The sequence below is a fragment of the Paramormyrops kingsleyae genome, chromosome 19 (genome assembly GCF_048594095.1).
Source record: "Paramormyrops kingsleyae isolate MSU_618 chromosome 19, PKINGS_0.4, whole genome shotgun sequence".
Taxonomy (NCBI): Eukaryota; Metazoa; Chordata; class Actinopteri; order Osteoglossiformes; family Mormyridae; genus Paramormyrops; species Paramormyrops kingsleyae.
The window spans coordinates 28,487,101-28,501,619 of record NC_132815.1 but is presented as its reverse complement, the minus strand read 5'-3'; the positions used below and the strand labels follow the sequence as shown (position 1 = coordinate 28,501,619).

At 37.9% G+C, this 14,519-nt stretch overlaps 1 protein-coding gene and 1 long non-coding RNA gene across 5 annotated transcripts in view; one reads left to right on the top strand and one right to left on the bottom strand.

Annotated features, from left to right (window-relative positions):
* Positions 1–3,925: 3,925 nt before the first annotated feature.
* Positions 3,926–7,604, bottom strand: LOC111861012 (uncharacterized). The gene is made up of 4 exons (XR_002842149.2): positions 7,505–7,604; positions 7,218–7,303; positions 5,353–5,449; positions 3,926–5,082 (listed from the first exon to the last, which is right to left on the bottom strand). It is a non-coding gene; the product is annotated as an uncharacterized lncRNA (long non-coding RNA).
* A 40-nt stretch (positions 7,605–7,644) lies between these two features.
* Positions 7,645–14,519, top strand: part of LOC111861011 (signal-induced proliferation-associated 1-like protein 1) — a 139,723-nt gene continuing 132,848 nt past the window's right edge. For all 4 annotated transcript variants that reach the window (XM_023845266.2, XM_072702694.1, XM_072702695.1 and 1 more), the window contains exon 1: positions 7,645–7,927. The gene's annotated coding sequence lies outside the window, so the exon portion shown is untranslated. The remainder of the gene's footprint in view (positions 7,928–14,519) is intronic.

Here is a 14,519-nt window from a genome sequence, read left to right as displayed (position 1 = left end):
TCAGAACTGTAACTGGAACATCACCAACCTTCACCACATGAAAGAAAGTATCACACTAGTATTTTCCATGCATGGGATCTTCAAATGGTAGCTTGTTCCAATGACTATGGATAATTACTGAATAGGAAAGAAAGTGAACAAACAGTTTATTTTCAATAAGTGTAATAATTTAAAGGTAAAGTAGTCTGAATATTATGGTGCTTTATTTGCTAATGAATTAAAGCTTTGGGTTAAACAATGATTCAGAAGCTTGGTTAACTTGTGTGGATGGGGGCATGCATTATGCACTTGGGGCACTTTCTGAGGCTGGATAATAAGTGGGAAAGAATGCTACTGTCTAACACTACTAAAATTTTATATCACAAACAAATTATCTTAATTTTCTTAATGTCTTTGCTTTCTGTATGATTTTTTTAGAGATAGCTGACCTCGAAATTAATTAGTAATTACAGGTGGGTGGGTGGATAATGTTTTCATGCTCAGTAATCTTTGAGCTAATTAATATTTTCAGAGGAAATCTGCTAAGCTGCTAAGCCTAAGCAAAATTGGTTATAATATGGCATACAGAAGCCACAGAAGCTCCTAGGGACTACTTAAGCTCCACAGACTGGAACATATTCAAAACTAGTCCCAGAAACGAGGACAGTAATACTGGTGCTGTTATCTCTTGCATCAGCGCTTGCAATGAAATCTACATCTTGACAAAGATCATTTACTGCTAAGACAACAACAAACCCTGGTTCCTGGCTGAATTAATGAATCAATGGCAGACTATGCTTAGCTAAGGAAGAGGACTACAGCAGGCAAGAATGCGCTCTGCAAGGCAATCAAGACTCTCACCTGCCGGTACAGGGACAAATTAGAAAAGTGTTTCTCTTCAAATGACTGTTTCTCCATCTGGGGACTCTGGATCATTAATAATTATGTGATCATACATTATTCTTCTTAAGTTTTTTTTATTATTATTTTTCATATTTTTTATTATTCCTGTGATTTTCAAGATTTTCATCTCCTCCTACAGTTCTTCACCTAGAAACTTTGTTCCACCTCTCAGATGTTTCACCCGTTAAGAAGAGGTGTGCTTGTATTTTCCTTTTTGAAAAGTTATATCCCTCTTTTTCAGCCCTCTTCCCTTCATGTTTCTTCCCATAGACTTGTATGCCAAATGCTTTCTTTCTTGCTCTGCTCATTATACACTGACTGTACTTCAAAATGTAAAATATTTGTCAAACTTCTTGTGCTAGAACAGAATACACAAAGAAATGTGGAGATGGTCACCGGTTTCAGAATAAAGCACTACCCACCACCTCCATTAAAAATAGATGACACCATAGTCAGCAGAGTGGAGTCTTTCAGATTTCTAGGTACCACTGTCCAATAGGACCATCAACAAGTTAGGCAAGAGCATTACCAATGTAATCAAAAGCCCCAACAGTGCATGTACATCCAAAGAAATAAGAAAATCAAGCTGATGCAAGTGCTGTTGTTTCAGTTCTACATCTCTTCAGTTTTATCGCTCATCTGTGTTGGTTTAACTCTGACTCATTATACTCTAAAACGATGCTGCAATCCATTGTGTGGTGTGCAGAGAAAATCAGGGGCTGGCGGCCCTCCTGAAGAACTGTGTTGATCACCGATGAAGAAGAGGGTGAGAAATATGGCCTCTAATGTTTTGCTTAGATGTGCAGTAAATTATGATTAGACATGTGTCCATTACAGTAGATTTCCTGCATGAATGAAGTTGATTTTGTCTGGCATGGTATCCATGTGGCATCAAGATTCATAAAAATGATCCCCAAATCAACACAATTCATTAGAAAGACTTTAAAAGATTTGGACGTTTTGAAAATATTATATATAGAGTTAATAACGTCATTTTAAAAACACAATTTCAGGAGCATTTAAATACACAAAATACATCCATGGGATCAGCGACAAAGGTGCCGCCCTGTCCTCCTGCAGTGTCCCAGACGTGTGCAGCGTGACCTCAAGCCGCTCCTGCCAGCCAGCCGGACCTTCAACGGAGACAACGTCAGCGAGTGAGAAAGGTGGGCACCTCGGCGGACCCCGACTGTTCACTGGTCATCGAATGCTCCCCACTGGCCAGTCACGATGAGCCACAGGGTGACCCCAGCTGCGAGCACAACCAGCAGAGGCAGCAGCGTGAAGCTGCTCTCCTCAGAGTTAAGGTTTGCCCCTAGGAACCACTGGGCCCAGCTCAGAAATAGAACAGAGTATCAACACCTTTGGGATTTTATTGTTTTTAATTAATTAATTAATTAATTTGTTTGCACTATTTTAATTTACATGCATATGATTTTTGAGTTATTTATGACTATTTCTATACAATTTGATATTTTGTTGACTACTAAATAATAGCACTAAAACTAAGTAACAATAATATCACCATTACACTGCTTATATCTTAAGGCTTTAATTGAAATTTGAAGAGTTCATTTTCACCTGTAAGTGCATTAATTGTGGTATTTTGAATAAAATTTCAGTTTATATATTTGATTGTGTTTGTGTTTCAGTATTTGGGAGATGTGTCAGTATTTATTAAATTTTATGTAGTTTTATGTAGTTGTAATACATAATTGCTATTATAATATTTTATGTCACAAATGCATGCAGTCTACTCGAGTGTACGTTTTGAAAATATTGCATATAGAGTTAATAACGTCATTAGGCATTATACTGTTGATTATAATACTTCATAAGCTCCAGTGAAGCTCTCATCTATAATGTACTATACATACCTTCAAAATGCATTATAATGGTCAATATAAGCATTAAAGATGCATTGAACTGCATTAGGAAGCCACCTATAGTGCATTATAGATGAGAGCTTCATAAAGTATTCATAATGCATAATAATCATGGCTATATTGTGTTATGCCTTTTATAAATATTTATAGCCAATGCTATATGAATGCATTATAACATGTTATGAATGTGATCATAGATTCTTGCAAACGTGGTATTCATAGAAAGTGTTACTGAAAATTCTTTTGTACGCCTTGGCCGTGATTAATAAATGATTCTGATTCTGGAGTATGGTCAGTAGAAAATTGTTTCTGGGGCTTGCATCTTGCACTCCTTTCATCTTGATTTTCTTGTTTGAATTATTTTAGGAAACATAAGCAACAGTGATCCATTATACAACATCGAACTTGCAACTTTATTTATCAAAAAAATCTGCCTTCATGTAAGCTTTATGTTCATGGAAATATGTTGAATATGTTGCTATAGTGCCCCCACGTGTATGAGTAGTGATATAACAGAAACAGTGTTTATATACTGTACGTATGACTTTTGTTGGCTTGCCTCATGAGCAGCCTGGGAAAATTTGTTATTTGAAAATTTATCATTCCTTTTAAACTTTACAACATTTGCAGACCTTACATTTATGGTAGTTTTTTGTTTGAATGTTTTGATTATTTCAGTAACACATTCAATGCAATTGTTTCAGACATAGCTGATTGAATCTGTGTCCTGTAAATTTACAAATTTGTAAACATCTGTTTATAATAGGTAAATTTACAAATAAGCTTTTTGCGGTTTTTAAAGTGGGCATCCATATAATCCAGATCATATAATCAGAGCCATACGAATTTGTGAATGAGACATGACAGTAATATATAGAGTACATACTGTATACATCTCTCTGGCATGATGTTCAATGGTTAGCACTGTAACCTCAGACCTCCAGGGCCGTGGGTCTGATTTCTGCAACAGTTCTCTGTGTGTGGATGTTCTTCCTGTGTTTCCTCCTACATTCCAAAGGTTTAAGCAGATCGTGTCTTAAATTGCCCCTATTGTGTGAGTGCGTGTAGGTGCGGGTGGGACTTGATGGAGTGGCATCCCATCCCACCTTGCGCTTCCTGGAATAGGCTCACTGTGACACTGCAGATATGAAAGATAGATGTGTCTTTCAAAGCATTTGTAACTTTCAGTGACACCTGCTGGTGAATTAGGGATTACAGAAAAAGGGTTCTGATAAAGATTGCTGAAGGATGTAGAGCAGGAACAGCCTCTGATTATTTACGCCAGCAGTGGCCAATCTTATCCGCAAAGGGCCGGTGTCTATGCACGTTTTTGGGGTAACCTTTAGGTCAGCTGTTCAAACCCTGGTGTGAGGACTCCTCTGCCAATCAGTCATCTAATTAGGGAGATGCAGCAAAAACCCACATACACAACGGTCCTTTGTGGGTAAGATTGGCCACCGCTGACTTATGCAAAACATTTTAGGTAAAAACATTTTAACTTTTTAAAAAGAATGTGTTATACAGAATAATGAAGAATTGTTCACTAATCACAAAATTATTGACATGTTTTTTTTACAAACTAGTCTGGGCATTTGAGAGATTACTATTATTTGAGAGGGTGCATATTGTAGCGGTCGCGGCGTGGTGCCAAGACAGTTAGTGATTTGGACGTGATGGTGCTCCCACTGGCGGCTCTGTAGAGTCGTCATTTCACCTGAACAACATTTATCTTTGCCCCTCAAAAGGAGGGTGGAGTTCCTAGAGAGAGCATGTAAACACTACACTCTGACCTGCAGGCCAGGACACTATCAGCTAAACCATTGAATATCAATCACATAAAATCAGAAAGAGGACACAAGAGCTACACCTTATCTCTTCTTTTCAGATTAATACTCAAAGATAATACTGATAATTAATCAGGCTGCTTTTACCTTGTTTGCTATTGCTTTATGTTGTCTCATAACAGTCTTTTTCTGTCATGGCACAACTGAAAAATAATACTGATCCCAAAAAAGAATTTGCAAATTCTCTCTCTCCCCCTCCACCCCCAAATCATCTTCTCTAAGGCAGAACAGTGCTACCACTAGACATTGTGGTTTTCCTCTCGAAGGAAAATGCTGAACATCCCTGAAGGTTGGACAGAAAAAGATGTTCCCTGTTATTCTATATGGATGTGATGGCTGCAGCAGGGGTGTTTGTGTGGGCGGGTGGGTGGTCTGGCTTCAAGGCCCTTTATAGGAAGCGTGATGATGTCATCGCAGCACTCACACAGGGGAATGACTCACAGCACTTCTGAGCTCTTGGAAACATGCTGCTGATAATAGAACCAAAAACAGTTTTTAGTCACATTCTCACCTATACTTGTCATTTTAACTCAATGTTCAAAAATATAATCTACGAAGGACGGCTTGCTTATTGCAGTTTCTATCATTTTCTGTGTTATAAAATGGATTCACTGTAATTTTACGTGTTGGATATGAATTCTGCTCTGTCCTCTGACTAATAATTTTAAGCCTGCCATTCGAAAGTCAAACATTCTGTTGAAGACTCAAATGACAACTCGAATATGCTTCAAGTCACTCACAGGTTGGACACATTTCCTACAGGTTGAAATCCCTCTTCTTCATCGTAAGATGTGCCGTTTTCTCTGGTTGTGTCAAGGTGACAGTGTCTCCTTCGGGCTGAGCACGACACCAACCATGTTAAAGATTAAACATAAAATTACAGATAACTCACCTTAATTTCACCTTTACCATTACTATTACTACCATTCTTCCCCATTCCAGACTGGGGTTAGCTAGAAGCCACCTTTAAAAAACTTTTAAGGTCATCTCATTCATTTGGGAAGCAAACAGGTCTAGAAGTCTCAAGTATTGATACATTTTGCAAATTCTCAATCAGGTTTCTACATTTCTACATCATTAAACATCTAATTTATACTGTGGCTGGTTTCATTCATTTACTTATCCATTAAATAATTGACTATTAAGCAGCGAATTTCAGGTGCTATTGTTTTGATTTATACACAAATCAATACATTTTATGTAACCATTGTGCTGGTGGAATACAGTCGCATATCACATGCTGTGACAGATTTAAGGGAGGGGCCCAAAGATGGTTTACTGGAAGATGCAGCGTGCTAAGTCATGCCAGTGATTTGCACATATGAACACAGAATCCTGATTTTTCTATTCTTGGTATTTTATACTAATCTAAATCATTAATTTGGAGAACTAATATCTTTAGTTTAAATATTTCATATCAATATTTAAAAAGTATTTAAGTAGTTACTGTTCTTTGAATGGATACATAACACAATATTGGATACTACACATAAAATTGTGTTGACTGGTGGACAAATGCAACTGTTGGCTGGAACTCTACTTAAGTCGGACAGACTATGCCAGCTGTGTACTGCCCGCTTAAATGTTGTGGCTTTTCTTTACATATTTGTCAGAGGCCCAGACTGCCTTACGTGAAGTGGCAGTTGATGGGTAAATTTTGAGGAGAGAAGTTTTTGTTATGCCTGTTGAGGCTACAGACAACGTTAGATGCAGCAGGACGCGCGGTGAGCCCGCTTAGCGTGTCGGGAGTCTGCTGGCCGCCAGGAATGCGTGCACAACGACGTATTGCAGTCCTCACTGTACGCACATTCTCCTACCTTCATAGAGAGTATAGGCACAGATCGGCAGGTAATGTTTTCAAAACAGAGGGCAATGTAATCAAACAGTAACATTAAACTTACTTATTGAAGTTTTTCACAAGCATGTAAAATCATAGCATAGCATCATAGCATAGCATAATCATTTGTACTGATCGAATTTAAACATGTGTGGGAAGAAATACTCTAAATGGCCATAAGGGGATATTCTTCTAAAAATAGGTGCTAGTGGTAAGTAGCATCTGTAAGAGAAATAATTAAAAAATATATATTAACATTATTTGATTGTAGCTGACGGTAACTGGGTTTCAACATTCATGGGGGATGGGTCATGTGGATGATGTCTATAGACTGGGGTGGAGGCTGGACTGGCTCTGGGGGAAGTGACTCGTATCTGTTTTTCCAACTAAAATGAAATTGCTGTAATTCAGCGACGCTCCATTTCCATTGTACTCTTAGAGAGGATCAAAGTCTTCGAGAGTTTTGTGAGTATAGGCATCATGCTAATGGTTGACTTTGGGAAAATAGTGTTATCAATTTCTGTCAATGCACACCCTGGTTATCAAAATATAATACTGATACTAATAACAAACAGAAAATGAAGCGCTCTTCGGCAAAACCTTGCTGTGCTGAGGCAGAAACTGATCAAATCACTGAATGACTTGTTGCTTCAGAGCGTAGCTGTTTGAAAACGAGCAACAAAACAGAATTAAGGCTGGGGTAGTGAGGCAATGCCCCTAGTCATTATGTGTACAGCAGTTGTCAAGAGCAGCAGGGAGCGGTGATACCTGTATGGGGGCGGGGTAAGAATCCAGCTCCTTCAGGCACGTTGATAAGGAGACAGGTGCAGAAAAAGAGGCAGGGAACCAGGGAACTGCAGGTAAGTTTAGCACACGTAATGCACGTCACACTCTGCCATTAAGTGATGTAGCGGTTCAAGTAAATATGCAAGTAGCCTATCAAAATTTCATGTCTTTCACAACATGCATTTTCTTTGTGCACAGTAAATAAATGGAGGCTTTTAGAACATGCCATCCATGAAATAATTTCCCAATTACTATACGCAAAGACGTACCAAAAATATCATCGTAACAAAAACGTATCACAAGATTTTGGTCACCATAGACGTTTCTTTCCAGTTACGGTCTTATGAATGTTATATGGTTTGTTCCACCGGTCTCGCGATAGTCGTACTGGCGGGGGTGGAGGGTGGGGGTGAACCGCAGTGACTTCATGCCTCCTGCATCTGCATAGATAGGCGGAGTTGCAACTTTGGTAGGAACTTCCAAATTCCAAGAAATGCAAAGGCGATGCAGTACAGGATGAAGCGCACCGTTACCGGAGAAGAGGAAACCCATTATTTCTCTATGAGAGAGTGAGGAAATCGCAGACACGCAGAACTATGCTCATGTTCCCCACCACGCTCTGGATGCCTGGCTTGGTACGCGTCGCGTAATCTAGGTACCAATATGTTGATGCAAACCGGCTGAATAAAGAGGTAAGTGCAAATAAGGGTTGAAGACATGGTTTGAACTGCGAGTAGAGTGATTGATGCACAGTTGTTTTTTTCTTTCTTTTTTTGACAGCGTGATGGTTGATGCTGCGTTTACCGGGTAGTTCCTTAGTGAGATTATAAAATCATAATTAAATCTTTGATACCTGTGAACCTATATGGTGATTAGGTTGACAGTTATATTCAATTTCACGTTGCAAGCTAGTCAAGCTCGTAAACGATCATTAAAGATCCTGGTGCTGCGATGGGAGACGCATCAGGAGATAATGTTATCGGTGCATATCGCAGGAAAGCGATGCATTTATGCGTTGTTTGCAGTGGGGTAGATACAACATAGATGCTATATGTTTATTGATTATCTTAATGTTTTAAATAATTAACAGATGATAAGATTCAGGAGTTCATATAGAAGCGCCACTGAATTGCACAGGTGGAGTAAAGATGCGGGTATTTACCACGGATCTTTGATAAAGGCACATAAATGTGACTGAGCGGCTGATGTGTACGCAGCTTCTCAATGCCGTGATTCAAGGGGAGATGGCGAGTTAACGATTTCTGTGACGGCTGCCTGTCTCACATCCCTCTCATGCAGATGAGGGGAAACATCTGGCATCGTACTTATTAATTCTACACACGGACACGCATTGATATGCTCTGATTTTTGTACTTTTTTATTATCCAGCTTGGATAATCCAAATAAAGCTTGTGGTCAGTGAGTTCGCGTACTGCGTGCGTGGGCTGTCACACTCTCAAGAGCCTAGATTGAAATGTTCGTCAGTGTGTATTAGGTATTATTATTATTATTATTATTATTATTATTCCATACGACAGTCAGATTTAATTGACTATAGTTTATGTCTGTGTCAAAAAGGTTTTTGTAACCAGGCCACTGTTTTCTTTCACAAGTAGCTGTATCGCAGTATAATGAGTATTGCATATTATTTTATTTGAGCACCATTTTGTGGACTGATAAGTTTAGGAGAACAATCGCATTGCAAAGGTTTTTTTTTTACACGTTTTCTTGTCATCTGACATGCAGTCATCTGTCCACACAGTGCTGTCAAACACAGTTCCTCGGTTAGCGTGTATGATTTGCTGCCAGTTCCTTCTTAAGTGCCTGTTTGGTCTGCTTCTGCTATTGGCCTCCACTGAGCAGGGGATGCGCGAGAGGCAAAGGCGGCATGTGGGTGGCGTATTTGCATTATGCCCGGTAATACAGGCATGTGGGTGGCATATTAAATGGACAGCGGTATTGTGGGTTTTAGGGTAGCATGTTCACGTGGCTTGTGGTAACAGGCATGTGGTAGCATGTCCATGCTGGCCTTGGCAATGCATGTATGCAAGAAGGTATGTTTACATAACACAGGTAAGTAGGTAGCATGCTTGTGAGTACATTGGGGAGAAAAGTGTATTACTTAAAATGATCAATAATTAAGTGTCTTTAGGGCAAAAGGAGAGAAAGAATGAAGTAGGTAAAGTCTGATGGAGATTTAATCTGTGGCGGTATCCCTGGCTTTAACCTTGTGAATGGGTCTGAAGAATTCATTTGCTAAGCTGCATATCATCAAGGAAATGCACCCAGGGGAAGCAATTTCCTTGTGTTTTAACTTTGCATTAAAAAATATTGAAGTTTCATGGAAGGCTCTCATAGCTTTGTACAGCAATTTGTTGCTTATTCTTAGATTGTGTGTCTTCTTGCATCATTTAGTCTTTAGTGTTTAAAACTCATGATGTGACCACATGTGGCTTTTTTGTAGCACAGCTGCGTGAAATGAATGGTAACTAGAGAAGTGACAGTTACTCATTCACATTCCAGTACTTTCTGCTAGTCTGAGAAGTGCTGCAGTGAGGAAGATGTTGATATTTAGTCTGGTATGAAGATTTCATTTCAGAAGATTGTCCCCAGATTCTGGAATGGATGAAGTGGTTAAGATACTGATATGAAGTGCCCATTAGATCCTAGCTGGTTCGCCTTTGATCAATGTTTTGTTCACTAATGAAATATAAGTACCATTGCTGTTCAGAGGTAAGGTGCTTTTTTCATGTTATGGCGTCCACTGTGAATCAAAGGAGATTACTTTACAGTTTATGGAGTAAGATCTGGAAGTCATAAAGAGGGAACTACATTAAGGAAGAGAAGAGAGGCACTTTATTAATCCCTGTGGGGTAATTGGGTAGTTCTTCATTACCCCATCTTGTTCTTCAGCCATAAGAGATACAGTGTCAGGTGTGTGTATGCATGTATGTGTTTGTATGTGTTAGGGGTGTAAGTCGTTGGCCCCAAACCAATTCGATTATGATTATTGAGGGAATGATTCAGAAATATTTGATTAATGTCATGATTCAAATCAATTAATTGATTATTCAATTATTTTGATAAACTAAACACAAACCTTTTTAAACTTCACTGAAAAAAAACTTACACATTTTACAATGGAAACTTAACATAATTTTTTTGTTATTATTAAACAGGGCAAACAAGCAAGTGTAAATTATCAAAAGGTTGCCTACTGTAAAGGAAAAAACAAACACATGATTATTGGAAAACAGCGCAGATTAGTGGAAAGACATTGCATCATTTTTATTCTGTGAAAAGTGAAAGATTGATTTGCTTGCCAGATTTAATAATTCATTATAAATAGTCATGGGCCAGTACTTTTAGACCTCTTCTAAGTGGTGAATAAGCTGACAAATTCCCTCTTCCTCCCTTATGGGAACTGGCCAATGCAGTCATCTCCATTTTTTTTAGTAGCTGTGTTTGCTAACTTTGGATATTGATAAAGTTACAATTTTGGATGGCAGTATTTTCCATGACTAACACATTGGAACAATGTCAGTATCTTGATTTTTAAAGAATATTGGCTGATACAGACAGTGTTTTTTGGCCAATATATCATGCACTTCAAAGGCTAGCATTACCTTGCACTTAGCTAGCTAGTTATCTACTTCAGAGTCAGTCTTCACCATTTGCTACTGCAGCTTTCAAAAATAACAACTTTTTTGTGCTACAAAAGAGAGGTGTTTCCCAAAAGCATTGTAGCGCAAAGATTATCTTAACCATTAGAGAGAGTGTTCTGCTCTACAAAACAGGGACGAGTTTCCCAGAAGCATTGTAATACAAATATCATCACTGTAGCACAAACATAATCAGTTAGTGCTTCCTTTATGAATATTAATAAGACTTCCCCTATCATCTTATGTTTTGTAAATTTCTGACTACCTGCCGCACATTATAGTGATATGGGGCAATGAGAAGTAGGAGTCTTTAAAGGAAGATCGGCACCTTAATAACTGATTAATCACGATGCACTGAGGTGAATAGTTCAGGTCCAAAAAGTACAAATCCAGATCAAGATTTTGCTTCAACCAATCAGCTCAGTGCTCTGTTACTCTGATTCCTTATAAAATCTTGGTCTGGAATTGTGTTTTCTGGAACAAAACCATCCACCTCTGTACTATATATGTAAAGTAGAAGAGCAAGTTTTGAAGTCAGGCAGTATTCAGAACCCCTGTAGCAGACTGGGGTTAAGGGCCTTGCTTAATGGCCCGACGATGACATAACTACTCTGCTGGCCACAGGATTTGAATCCACAAATCTTGTCCCCTAACCTCCTGAGCTACACACGACAGATACCATCATGGATGTGTTTTGTCTTTCAGTAGAGCTGTATGTCATTTGCAAGCGAACATCTCGCCAGCCCACCATCCATAGGTGCCAAGATTGCAGCGATTTGGCAGCAGGGCCGTATCAGTATTAAGTAGCTCACTGAGAGTGAGAGTGTGGGAGGAAATGCACATGTTGTGCAACACGTACAAAAAAATGGAAGGAAGGAGCAGAACTGAAAATGGAGGGAAAAAAAAGTCAGAAGCTGGTGATTGACAGCTGAAGGATTAACAAGGGCTTTTTGGCATTGGAATGAGAGGGTATTCTATAGGTATTCCAGAATGAAGCAGGAATGACACATGGGCTGCACAATTCCTGTTAACATGATCGTGAATCTTTGAGCTACTAACACACAAATGTCACACAGAAGTGTAATGTCTGTTTGTTCATCACCAGATAATTTCCTGTCTATTCCCAGGGAAAAGCTGCCTTTGTATTGCTGCTTTTCAGTACCACTTGGAGTAAAATGCAGGCTAATGTTTTTGTGTGAACATTGGTGGTACTGAACCAATAAAAATATTACAGAATAGGCCTCACTATTACAGAAACATGCATCACTAATTTTTCTTACGTTTCAGCAATTTATATGTAATGTGTATTATTAATTACATTTATTGTATTTGTATTTATTTGCCCCTGTTTAGATGCTAACTGCATTTCATTGGCTCTGTACTGTACCTGTATTCAGCACAATGACACTAAAGCTGAATAAATGTAATCTAATTTCACTTGAAATACAGATTACTTTCTTCTACCAATGAGTGTGTGTATTGTGGTAAAACACCTGTGCAGTCTCACTAGTATTTTAGCCGATAAAACTGGCTATGTAGGATTCTGTGTGATACAATGGCTTACTTACTGTGGGCAGAATGGTGGACGATGAACAATAACTTGATCAATGGTTATTGAATATAAATTTCTAAGAGTACTTATAGTATTCCAAAAATTTGCATTATGATATCTGCATTTAATTTTGTAAGAATTTTGATACAGATCTTAGATGGTTCTACTTGTTGATATATTTAAGCAAAAGGCATGAAAATGTTAAAAACCAGTAGTTAAAAAACTTTGATGCCTTTCCATTCTAAGCATTATAAGTCAGGGTATCATTTAAGTTTCAAACGCAGCATTTTTAAGAGAAGTTAATATTGATCCTGCATTTTTCCAGTGTAAAAGTTTTTTGTTCTAGGTATTCTAGGTATAGTTTGTGGAACCATAGTGAATAATTATGCCAACTAAGGATGTTTAACTGTTTTGATAAGATTGCATTAGCGTGGGTAAGTGAATTCTGAGCTTTTCCTTTCATCTAATGTAACACTTAACCAGTGCAGGGTTGCCATAACTTTTGATTTATTTACATAATTCTGTAAGTAAGTATTATCAATTATAAGTAAATCTGATATTATTTGTTCCATCTGATAGCTTTGAATGAGTTGAAGTGATTGATCTAAAATTGTAGTATTTCTGTTATTTGGAAGCAGATGGATATTTTTCTGTATAGATATTTAGCGTATATATTTTGAGTACATAGACTACTTATTTTGTGAATAAAAAGTTTCCAGATGTGTTAAATGTTACTGTAGTGGGCTGTTTGTTGGAAATTTAGTAAGTTTGGTTTATAATCTGCATAAGTGATCACATCAGACCTTTAGGATGAAGCTGCTGGGTCCTGCTGTGAATATCAAATACGGTTAAAATCGGAAGGTGGTTGGTTTTGTTCCTTTTTTGATTTATTACTTAAAAATAACTTTGTATGTGCAGTATTGCTTTGATGTTAAAACAGAAACAATTGCTTTTAAACGTTTCAATATATAAGCAATTTTTAAAAGTTGAAATTTAGGAAATGCATTGTAAACATATTTGGTAACGCTTTATATTAACTGTACCTTCATAATGCTTTTATATTGCATTCATAAAACATTAAGTGTACCTTCATAATGTATTCATTAAGTATTCATAAAACATTCATAAACATCATATATGTGTACCTTAACATCCTAACATCCCTTAACAGCTTTAATATACATTAATAACAAATGTTATATGATTATATAATTATAATGTTTGTTATTGATGTATATTAAAGCTGTTAAGGGATGTTAGGATGTTACGGTGTACTTGCATGCTGCTTATGAATGTTCTATGAATGCATTATGAATGCATGATGAAGGTGTACTGAATGCATAATGAATGCATTATGAAGGTACACGTAATGTAAAGCGTTACTACATATTTCCCCAGCTTTGAGATATTGTCCATTTTATCCTGTTTTCTTTTTGGCTTGTATTTGGTACTGTCCCAAATCTTACAAGGATATTAACTATTTGCAATATACTGGTAGTATGTTATGCTTAAATGGATCGTTTATTTGACAGTAGTATGCAATACAATACAATACTTTGTCTGTGTTTGCAAAGTGCAATCTCTCTACCTCCTCCAAGAAGTCTTGTTTATGCATCTATTTATCGAGTAAGCAAATGATCTTGGTCTGAAAACCAAACAGCTCTGTAGGTACAAAAGCCATACTTCCTTTATTGCGTTATTTACTGTTTTCCAAACACTTTTATTGTGAGCACTGGAATGAAAATGTGACTAAAAATAGAAACAAGTAGGAACATTTTATATCTGAACAAAGGAAACGGTTAAAGGTTACTGGGGGGTTTGCGTCACAGAGGCAGAGTTCTTCATTCAGATCAGTGATGGGTAATTTTGTACAGACATAATTTCTACATGGCATGGTGATTCAGCTGGTAGTGCCATTGCCTCACACTTCCAGGATTGGGAGTCAGAATCCTCCCGCCAATCTGCTTGTGTTGTGTTCTCCCGTGTCATATGGGTTCCCTGCAGGCTAAAGACATAGACTTACACTTCCTGGCATCGCCCCTTGTGATGGACACACATCCCGTCCAGGGC